The 9891-nt window shown below is 34.2% G+C and overlaps 1 non-coding gene across 1 annotated transcript; it reads left to right on the forward strand.

Moving 5' to 3' along the window:
* Window positions 1-8688: 8688 nt before the first annotated feature.
* Window positions 8689-8762, forward strand: TRNAI-AAU (transfer RNA isoleucine (anticodon AAU)). Its single transcript has one exon. It is a non-coding gene; the product is annotated as a tRNA-Ile (tRNA).
* The last annotated feature ends 1129 nt before the right edge of the window (window positions 8763-9891 follow it).

The following is a 9891-nucleotide window of genomic DNA, read 5'->3' on the forward strand; positions in this document are numbered from 1 at the left end:
GGGGTTACGCCCCGCGTAAACGGACGGAAGAAGAAGGATCTTTGTGGTTTTTTTTTTGGTAATTTTCTGATTTTTTTTTGTTTTTTGGATTTATGAGTGTTTAATGATTTTTAATTATTTTATGATTTTTATGTTTTATTTATGAATGTTTAAATTTTTTTTTTATTAATTTGTAATTAAGAGGGTAGTTAATGAAAATTTATTATGGAGGGAAGTTAAAGATGTAAATTTGAAATGATGGAGTTTGATTGGGTGGAAGAGGAGGTGGAGTGTGGAAGTGGAAAAGGTGTATAGGGAAGAGGAGTGATGTAAAGTTTGAGAGATGGGGAGTTGCCATGGGGAGTTGTGATTCACAACTCCCCGAGGATACGCGCGGCGTACCCTGGAGTATGCCCCGCGTGTCCTCTACGTGGCATTTATTAAAAAGAGCTTGTTTTAGGGAAAGCGTACGCGGGGCGCAAATTCCGGTACGCCGCGCGTAGTGTGTCCTTTATTAAGTAAAAAGGGGCAGACACACAACTACGCGGGACGCAATGGGTTGTACGCCCCGCGTATTTTAAGATTTTGGATTAATGTGGGATTTGTTTTTCTTTTGATTTTAAGAAAATAAAAGAAAAAGGAAGAAAATAAAATAAAGTAAAGATGAAGATGAAAATAAAATCACAATAATGCAAAATAAAGAAAAGAAATAACGTTTATAATACATATAGACAAATGGTTCGAGGGATTAAAACTGATGCTACGTTTTGAGTCGAAGTAGCTCGACTTTCTTACATGGCGGCTTATTGCAAGACGTCCGCGTTGGAGCTTGACGGGTCCGAACTCCTATTGTTGAGGAGCGTTATCACTTGTCCGGATTCTCGATTCTTACCCCGCGGATTTTGTTCAGTGTTCGCCGGGAGGGTTCCTAGTGGCCTTTCTTGTTGTTAACGGTTTAGGTGGGCCACCTGGCGGCTAAGATCCCTATAAAACACTTCGCTATCGGAAAGACGGGTTAATATATCCTTCAACAAGGACGTGACCGATTGGTCATGTACATTGTTGGAAGGTGGAGCGTTTTGATTACCGGGCGCGGCTTGTGATTACCCGAGCCCGTTTTCCCGAAATTCTTGCTCAAAGCCGGATGGGGGCCTCAACACGTTATTATTATTGCCGTATGATAAGTTCGGGTGTTGGTACCGAGGCCTCCATCCGCCGTTATTATTATTACTATTGTGGTGAGAATAGGAGTTCGGATGGGAATTATACCTTTGGTTACCTCCTATATAACTTACGTTTTCGGCATCGCCGGCGAAGGGGCTACCGATTTGGCAATTAAACGCATCATGGTCTCCACCACAGTGAGTGCACATCAGGACCTGCACACTTTTATTGAGGCTTAATTGGGCTATCAACGAGTCAAGCTTCTTGTTCATTTCAGCTATGGAGCTTTTCGGAGCCTCTTTCTCCACAGCGAATGTCTGGTGTCGCGACGGGCTGGCAAGCCGATCCTCTTGCCATTGCACACTTTTCCTTGCGAGCTCATGAATGAGCTCGTAGGCCTCACTAGCTGACTTCCGAAATAGATCCCCACCTGCAGCGGAATCAACAGTCGCACGGTTAGTGGGAGTTAACCCGTGGTCAAAAGTGCTTACCAAGTCGTGCTTTGTGATGTCATGGTGGGGGCAGTTTTGGAGCAACTTCCGAAACCTAGCCCAAGCTGCGTGAAGGGCCTCGCATTCCAACTGCCTGAAGGATGTGATATCGGTCCGTAACTTGACTGTTTTGGACGGCAGAAAATAGTAGGAAAGGAACTCCTTTTCGAGCTCTTCCCATGACGTGATGGATCCCGCCTCCAATGAGTGTAGCCATTCCAACGCCTGTCCTGTCAATGAAAAAGGAAACAATTTCAGTCTCACAGCCTCAACGGGAACACCATTTTACCGAGAGGTATCGGCACACATAAGAAATTTATCCAAATGTTCGTTGGGGTTCTCATGGAGTTCCCCTCCGAATTGACCACATTGTTGTATCAATTGGATCATTCCGGTCTTGATCTCGTATGTGTTGGCCGGGATCGTGGGAGCGACAATGCCGTTACGATTTTGGGGACGATGCGGCGCAAGGATCTCCATCATCGAACGCGTATCATTGCCCCCACGGACGTTGTTCACGTGTGGCCTTTGGTTTCCGTCGGGTTGGTTGACCTCGGCGTTGGGGTTTGCCATTCTCTCTTTTCGAATCCTACAAAGAGTACGTTCAATTTCGAGATCAATAGGAATAAGAGAATCACTTTTCGATCGGGTGTGCATAAAGTAAAAAGAAGTATAAAAGGTTATCAACAAGAAAGAATAATGTTAGTAAGAGTATATATAAACAATTTATACAAAAAGAATGCTTAAACTAACAATGAAACGTTTTTGTCTAATATTGTAGGAAATTATAAATCCCCGGCAACGGCGCCAAAAACTTGATGTGTGGTTCGTCTAGCTGTGTTTACGGATGTAGTGTGATATGAGTGTGCTATGGGACTATGGATGTGGTCTTTCTAATTGCTCTAAATTCACTAGACGTCACTACTTAGGGGCAAGTGTACCCCGTCGTATCAAGTAATAATCCGGTTAAGACCGGATATCGAATCCACGGGATTTATAATTACAAGTATTAGACGACTCGGTTTCGTATGTTATTTAAGCGGTAATCACTTTGGGGTTAAGTAAGACACAACTACACACTATTCTTCGCTATTGACGACACAGATTTATGTAGCTAAAACTCTATGAAGTGGGATGAATATGATAAGTTATAACCATGATAAATAATGACTCCAAAATGTATACGGATAATAGTTTACTCTTGGAAAGACGACCAAGTGTAGTAGAACCGACCCGTGAAGTACTTAGACTACGTGATTCCTAGTCAAGGCATGTCTAATGCGGGGGAATTAGAAACTAGGGCCCGTAAGTTCCGTGGCTTGTCAATTCCTACGGTTTCCGGTTTGTCACTTCCGGTAAGGCAACACCTATATAACTCCCTAAAGATAGCCCGAATGGCGGCGGTAATCGCATTCTCCTACACAATAATCAATTATCAATATCAAAACAAGCAATAAACATTAACACATAAAGGGAAATAGAGATTATAAATCATAAATTATAAATATGGAAAGTGATTAGATGAAATACAACCAAGCCTAGTACATAGGAAGAGTACAAGCTAATTAGCAAGTAAAAAGGGAGAATCCGCCCTTGGAACTAGCTAACCGGACTCAAAGCCGTCTCCTAGGTCGTGGAGGTGGAACTTTCGAGCTTGGGGACGAATGGTGGAACGGAGCGTCAATGGAACGCCGGAACAACGAACAAGCTCTCGAGGGGGAGAGTTTAACTTACAAAATCTGAATCTAAATTACAAGGAAAGAAAAGAGTATAGTGTAGCTCTCTAGTATGTAATTGGTATCAAATGAAGTTCAAGAGCTTCTTATTTATAGACATCAAGCAATGGCAAGTTTGTAATTTCACAAAGCACAAGTATGGAGAAACATTATTTGGTGCAGAAATCCCATGATACGCCCCGCGTATATTGGTCTACGCCCCGTGTAAATGCCCATTCCGTCAGAAATCTCCTGCATGTGGACCAATTCGTTGTCTTGTTGTCTCAAGCACGCCCTGCGTAAAAGATTGTACGCCCCGCGTGTTTGAGTCTCTGGAGTTTTATTGCTTGAATTGGTGCTTTTACGCCATGCGTAGCTGAAGTACGTCCCGCGTAAAAGAGTCTCTGATCTTTTTATGTTGAGGAACTACCTTTTACGCCCCGCGTATATGGTGGTACGCCCCGCGTAAGGAGAGTTGACTCTGGGAGACAATGCAGTCTGACTTTCAGGATTAGGCCAATTATTGCCGACATGTGTTATACGCCCCGCGTAGAGTGGCATACGCCCCGCGTATGCTGAGTCAGTTCCACATGGCTTCTGCGGATAAGGCAATCATTACCGACACCATGTTTCACGCCCCGCGTAGGGGATTATACGCCCTGCGCATGGAGTGGATTTTTGCTCCTTTCTCGTACCTGAAATACAAATCTTGAGAGCCGAGTTAGCTTGACGTTTTTATTTCCTAAACTAATAAAAAACGATGAAAATAAACTGAAAGTACGAGATTTATTTTTATTTCTGTATTTTATCAAAAACACTTTATTTTTGTAATTAAACTTATTTATTTTATCCAAAATCAACCCGTAAAATCACGCTAAAAGATAGGGGTAAAATACCCCTATCACATTTTCATATAACACATAAGTTATCTGATTAGAAATTAACTTATGCTTATCAGATCATGTTCTTCACCTCAGAGGACATAAAATACAAGACCATAACACAAACTACAACTTCCAATTTCACACATTACAAGAAATTGAAATCCACTTAAGACATCAACCAAAGTACAAATTAGTTTAAGGCACAAATTGGTAGTGAAACAAGACACTTACTTCTTCTAGCCGACTTTAGAACGTCTTTCTATCTTGCTTCAGTAATCCCCAGCAGACACCACAAACTCTTATCTCCTTTGGAACTTCTTCCCCTATGATTAAAGAAACCAAAGGGTTTTGATTTTAGAGGAGAGGAAAGTTAGGGTTAGAGTTCCATCAGAAATTTAAGGATTGCATTTCATAACCTAGCTTAAGGAAACATCGGATTTTTGGAATTGAGACTATGATAAGAAATAAACCCTGGCAGGGAAGATAAAAGAGAAATAGAATAAAAAAAGATGGGTTTGATCAGTAGATGGAAGATTGCAACATTAGAAGTGGGAGCTTAGAGGACTGATGTCAAGTTTTTATTAAATCAAAAGTTAATGATCAAGATAAACGGTGATGATGTAGGGGTAACATAGTGATTTAACTTTTACTTTTTACTTTCTTATAACAAAACCTAAAATAATGAGCGGCAATATTAGGCGGAAATATTGGCGCCAACACTACCCCAATAATTCATCAAAAAAAGAGAAATAAAAAATATTGCTCAAATAATTACAACCAACAATTATATGTTTACAACTGTGATGGTTGCGATCTTTCCAACCATCACAACTTTGAAACCAGAGTATTTGTCTCAAATATATTATATAAATTTGATCATTACCTTTCCAACCAAATATAGGTTTTCCAACCAACATGGTTGTAACCTTGCCACCATTTTTCAATATGGTCTCAACACATTGATTGGTAATTACTGATTTTCTTGTAGTGTTTGTTGTGGCATATTACCGAAAGTCGCATCTTTTAGGGTTTGGCATTGTTAGAAAAATTTTAGCAATCGGTTGAGCTTCGTCCTTTGGTGACCTAAAGTTATCCTTCAGTTGAAATTTTAGCATTGTATCTTAAAGACAATCGTTTTAGGATACTTTTAGGATTAATAAAATGTTCATTTTTTTATTATTTGATTTATTATATATAGTTATGATTTACTATTAAAAAGGAATCCATCTTTTATCATATAAATTAAGATAGAAGAAAACCTAGTTTACGTTCAAACTATAAAGTGTTCATATAAAATGAAGTGAGACTAAAACTTTATAATTAAAACTAACTGATCATAAACTTAAAATACCCAAGTCAAGCATTATATTAAAGAATTGGCATAATGCTATCTTGCAGTAAAAATGTTCCTTATTCCTGAATAGGCAGCTGATTTCACAAGCTATAGATATATGGATATCTAGACAGTTACATCGATGTATATGAATGATTTCTTATATATTGGCTGATCCAATATGAGATACCAGGATGGATAAAACTTTTGATGTCAACTAGCTTATCTCATTGGTGACAACAGGTATAAATAGTCCTCAAACTTAAATAATCATCATGAAAATCCTAGATTATAGAATGTGATGCTTTGACGTTGTTATCAAATACAATCCAATTACTCAGGGTGCATATTGGATAATGATTTGGTGTCACATGAAGTACTTGCAAGGTAATTGAATGATAGATTAAGCATCACTTTCGATAGTTGTGAGATATATCTCAGGCCACTTATGGAAGAATTTTTCTAAATCCTTGCAAAATGATAGATTAAAGGTTGAAATAATGATTTCATATGACCTATCTAGTTTGACCAGTTCGATCTGTACAAGTAAACAAACGTCTTTATACATATGACTTGCCATTTTCCATAGTCACGATTCGTTCGTTATAACTGATGAATAATCAAATTGTAATGCAACTATGTACTTAAAGAAAATTCTACCTCTCAAGAGGAACTTATCAATTTCAAATTCGAATTAATATGTAATGTCAACCTAAGATAGGGAATGATTTAAACAAAAAAATGTAAAATGTTTTAATTAAAATATGAACTAACGTGACAAATGTTTCTAGTCAATTTCAAAGCAATTGATTACTTAATAAAAAATAGATAGAAGTAAAAAATAAACATTGTGATTTAGACGTTTTGCAAAGAAATTTTCTGTGGCTTAAGAGTTTACAAATTATGTTTTGTGTAGTTTTCAAATTCATTCATTCCGCCAAAAACTATTGTCGGAGCTGTTTACTCCAAAAGAGAGCGATTTGGAGTAATTAAAAATGTTGACTTTACAATTATCCAAAATACAAGGTCTGCCTTTATAAATTAGCTAAATCACAAGTATTGTTTCACCAGAACAGACTCGTATATCCTTTCACTGTAAATTTAAATTTACAGTACAAATTCATTTTTGTAAACTTTTAAAACCAGAGAGGCTGTCTTTATAAATTGGTCAACTTAATGTATTTATTGATGTATTAATATCGATAATTGTTGTTATTATGTTATTGCAATTTTGTGATAATTGACAGAGTATATATAAGTTTTATATAAAAAAAAAACAAGTTAATATTAATTAAAGAGCGAATTATATATATATATATATATATATATATATATATATATATATAAAAGAATGCTTCTGATTTACTTTATTTGTAAATAAAGGATAGTGGTTTAAAAGTTTACAAATAGAAGTTTGTGATCTGTTCTTTTTATAAAATAAAGTATTTGAAATTACATTGTTAAGTTCTTATGACAATTAAGTGTATTTTATCTTTTTTAAAAATTACATTTTCAAATTAATAAACACAAGCTCCCAAATCGAACTACATCCGTGTAAAATGAATTTAAGCATCAATTTAGTTCATAAATTGTCAAATTAGTAAAAAAAAAACATAAAATGACCACCATGATTTATTGTTTCGATTTAAGGATTTATGTTTTGGAAGGTTGTGTTTCGTCGATATGTAAATATAAGATTTTTTAAGATAAAAATGTACTTGATTTGTAATTAGAACTTAACAGTGTGATTTAAAATATTTTATTTTGTAAATAAAACCTCTCATAGACTTTTATTTACAAACTTTTAAATTACATATATCTCTACTTGTAAATTAGGAAACTACAAACATTCTTTCCTTATACATGTCCCTTAATTAAAATATCAATTCAATAACAGTATAAAAGAGTCAACTGCTCCTTTTTTGGGATATGGTCCAAATTTTAGCCTCAAGTTTTTAGAGAAGTACATATTTGATCCTAATTTATAAAATATTACAAATTTAACACTAATGTTTTCAAATAATATCAACTTCAAAATAAATAAATGAATAGACTAAAGAATTCATTAAGTCCAAATTTAAAAACATCGATATATAAATATTCAATAAATTAATAACCTTGATTAAATAATAATTTTCTCCGGTCGCGACTTGGGCCAATGGGAGAAAATAATAACTTCACCAAATAGATAAGATAATAATTTTAAAAAAAATATTTGAGGTCCACTGAAAATATAAAATAATAAATTATTAAACACGTATGAAAATTACATGTACCATTGACTTCCTAAATAATTTTTATTTCAAATTTTATGTTTTCCTAAAATATGTATTTATAGTCAATTGTTTCTTCTTTTAATGTGAATAAATTCAATTTCACCTTTAACTTTTAGAAGAGCATAAACTACATTCGACATATTTTTCTCATTTTGAAGCAAGTAATTTTTCAAAATCTTTACGGTAAAAAAAAACTTCTTTTAAAAAAAACATGTGATATAGCGTAGACATTTTTACACATTTCAAATGAGTAGTTATGGGAGAGAACATATAATATATGAATTTTTATATATGATTTTAAAGTACATATGTCTATTTATAAACTCTATATTATGTACTCATACACTTTTACTTTCATTCACAAGGAAGGGAATGAACCGGCTCATAAACTGGTATTTTGGACTCGGGACATTAATTCTGCTTTAGTTTTTATTGAAGATTGCCCTTCTTCTGTTTGGAATCTATCTGTAATGATATCATAAGATTATGATTTATGATGAACATGTTTTCATTAAAAAAAACACACTAATTTTTTTTTAAACGGAACACACCAATTAATTACCTTCTTTTTACATTTTTTATGTAAAATTTTATTTCATAGATATAGTAAATAAATTAAATATTTTTAAATATATAAAAGATAAATAAAAAAAACGTTCGGTGTTTAGTCACATTTTACTTTTACTCTTAACCAATTGAATGAAATGTATATCACTAACTCATTGCTTGTATTAACAAGCTCAAAAAGAAAACAGCGTTTACCTTCAAAACAAAAAGAAAAGGAGTTGTAGTAAATTAAATTAACATATTAGTATAATAAGGTTAAAAAATAAAAAGTTTCAATTCGGCCTATTAGCTCAGTTGGTTAGAGCGTCGTGCTAATAACGCGAAGGTCGCAGGTTCGAGACCTGCATAGGCCATTTTATGATTTTTTTTGATAAATTTTGTAACTGGCCATCCCTTTTTTGGATCAGGTCTAACTGGGCCGGACTGGCCCACAACCTTATAGGATCAGGCTCTAACTGGGCCGGCTGAAATAAAAGGAATTATTTTCTGAATATTTGTCTGAAGCGTCAGTTTCTGATTCCTTCAGAGATTGAATTTAAAAATAAAAATTAACAACTTATTCCAAATGGAACTTGTTTTTATCATTTTTTTATTAATTTAATTGTATTTAAAATTTTTTTATTAATTTAATTGTATTTAAATCGTACTTTGAATGATACCATATGCTTAAACGAAATAAATTTTTTTATATAAAATTAGTAGTTCGGATACATTGTTTTTAATTATTTATACCTTGAGTAAAAGATTGAGGAACAACTACATTATAATTAAAGAAAAGTTTCACAAAAATATAAAATGAGATCTGCATTCAACCATTTAATTAAATTTAGTCTAAATTTGTTATTTGAGTGTAATTTTATAGGATGAATTATGTTTTTTTTTTCAGTCCCACTACATATATAAAAATTAAGATTAAGAGCAATATTACCTTCAAAAAAAAAAAATTAAGAGAAACCTTAATCAATAATCTTTTTTTAGTCGGGAAGGCAGAGTAGGTCCAGAAACAACAAAAATAAACATAACAAACAAATCCACAAAAACCTAATAGTTAACTTTTCTTATTAGTTCTTATTAATGCACGACCACTACGGTTTGTAAAGAGGATATCCTGAAGGTATACAGGAGACCCACCATACTCGTGATGACCTAAAGAATGTGCGCTTGTAAAATTCGCTCAATAATTCAGATATCACTCTCAATCAAGACCATTTCACATATCTATATAAGCAAGTTTGCATTATTTTCTCATCCAACAATTACTGAGTTCAAGTGTGTGAACAAGACTCAACATGCCACATTTTAGCTCATAACATGTCCATCATATAACTTTCATATGTATCACAATATATCACAAACACTCCCAACATTATTCACATCATTCATGACATATTCAAATACATTTCACACTCAATAAGTCAGTAGCCACAATATATTTCTAGACATATATAAGTAATATGATGACTGTCGCACTCGACTTAATCT

The sequence above is a fragment of the Euphorbia lathyris genome, chromosome 4 (assembly GCF_963576675.1).
Source record: "Euphorbia lathyris chromosome 4, ddEupLath1.1, whole genome shotgun sequence".
Classification (NCBI taxonomy): Eukaryota; Viridiplantae; Streptophyta; class Magnoliopsida; order Malpighiales; family Euphorbiaceae; genus Euphorbia; species Euphorbia lathyris.